This window comes from Mustelus asterias, chromosome 2, assembly GCF_964213995.1.
Source record: "Mustelus asterias chromosome 2, sMusAst1.hap1.1, whole genome shotgun sequence".
Classification (NCBI taxonomy): domain Eukaryota; kingdom Metazoa; phylum Chordata; class Chondrichthyes; order Carcharhiniformes; family Triakidae; genus Mustelus; species Mustelus asterias.
The window spans coordinates 154,171,087-154,173,369 of record NC_135802.1 but is presented as its reverse complement, the minus strand read 5'-3'; positions in this window follow the sequence as shown (position 1 = coordinate 154,173,369).

Here is a 2,283-nt window from a genome sequence, read left to right as displayed (position 1 = left end):
GAACCCGTGAGCTGTGGTCAGAAATGCTGCCTCGCAGCTAATCGGTGATTCTGACTCATCTGCACAGTGTGGTGATGTGGCGAAGTCTTATGGTTGCTTCAGGCTTCATCGCTTATCTTTCCCACGCAATCCCCTCCAGAGTCACTGACGATAGCTCTAAATCCCCAACCTCAGTTTCATTAAGGGCTTTTCTTGACCTTTGTGGTTAACCCTTTTCAAACGGTCTGCTATTCTTTCTGTTTTGCAACTGGAACTTCCTCTGCACTCATTTTGTCCTCTCCACACCCCACTCCATGCCAAAATTCAGATTTTCAGCAACAGTTGAGGAATGGCTTTGTTGGCACCCTGTTTGGGGCATGAGGAGGGTGATGTGCCCACAGTACATGCTTGAACTGAAATTGGGCCTTGGGCTCCAGTAATGTTGATGGGATAAGCAGCGGAAACTCAAGGAGCAGTTTCGGAAATTTATTTCAAGTTGGTTGCCTTTCTTTTTTTTAATTCATTCGTGGGACAAGGGCGTTGCTGGCTGGCCAGGATTTATTACCCATCCTTAGTTGCCCTTGGGAAGGTGGTGGTGAGCTAGTGGTTGATCCAACTGAGTGTCTCATGTGGTCATTTCAGAGGGCAGTTGAGAGCCAGCCACATTGCTGTGGCTCTGGAGTCACATATAAGGCCAGACCAGGTAAGGATGGCAGATTTCCTTCCCTCAAGAACATTAGTGAACCAGATGGGTTTTTCGAACAATTGACAATGGTTTCATGGTCATCAGTAGATTCTTAATTCCAGATATTTCTGACTGAATTCAAATTCCACCATCTGCTGCAGCGGGATTCAAACCTGGGTCCCCAGAACATGAGCTAAGTTTCTGGATCAATAGTCTAGCGATAAGACCACTGGGCCATCACCTTCCTTGACAATGTCCTGAAGGTGACAGAGGGGGATGGGGTTGGTAAATCTGGGGTTACGAGGATAGGGCGGTGGGTCTGGGTAAGATGCTCTTTTGAAGAGTCGGTGCAGACTCAATGGGCTGAATGGCCTCCTTCTGCACTGTAGGGACTCTATGTCTTTGGATGACTCCGGGCACACACTGGTGCGATTGTTAACTCTCCACTAAAGAAATAAATGCTCAGAACAGCCTCCACTTTCATCCACCATCCGCAACGAACGATTCAGCTGACACGGCCACGTCACCTGACTCCCATTGTCATGGCTTGCCCGTCAAGTCAGAGCAGTGAGCTCCCACTGGACGTGGAAGAGGGAGACACGCCAGACCACTGGGAGAGATCTCTGGCTGGTCACTGGACACAGGAGCAATGTGAGAACACTGGACAGGAATGCCTTGACTGCCTCATGTGTCTCGAGGCAGGGGAGCTACTAAGTTTAAGTAAATAAATCTTGCAAACTGGAACTCTTATACATTCCCTCAGTCTTTGCTTCCTCCTACAATTTTTTTTATTCGTCCATGGAATGTGGGTGTCGCTGGCTGGGCCAGCATTCAAAGTCCATTCCTAATTACCCTGTTAGGCCATTTCAGAGAGTTTTTTAAAGAGTTAACCACATTGCCGTGGATCTGGAGTCACATGTAGGCCAGACCAGGTAAGGACAGCAGATTTCCTTCCCTAAAGGACATTAATGAACCAGATGGGTTTTTACAACAATCGACAATGGTTTCATGGTCATCAGTAGATTCTTAATTCCAGACTTTTATTGAGTTCAAATTTCACAATCTGATGGGATTTGAACCCGGGTCTCTGGATTACTAACCCAGTGACAATACCCAGAGCCACTGTCTCCCCTGAATCTTAAGGCTCATCTACCTATAATCCTAACATTGTTGCAACCCAAACTTTGGTGTTACTCCACCACTGTTGCCTAACTTTAATTTTCCTCCTTTCAATCATCGCAGATCCTGCACTTTCCGTCTTGTCCGCAATTTCTCATAAAAGTCATTTTTAAAAGGTGTAAAAGCAATAGTGGGTGATAAACCTCAGAGCCTGACACAGCCAATCTCTCATCTGAACCCATCATTCCCTTTATTTGACTTTTTTCTGTTCATTCATAGTGTGCTGCTGGTAAGGTCAGCATTTGGCGCCTATTCCTAATGACAGCACGGTGGCACAGTGGTTATCACTGCTGTCTCAGAAGACAAACACGGGACACAGTGGACAGAGTACCCTTCGTTGTCCAGTACTTCCCCGGAGCGGAGAAGCTACGGCATCTCCTCCGGAGCCTTCAACATGTCATTGATGAAGACGAACATCTCGCCAAGGCCATCCCCACACC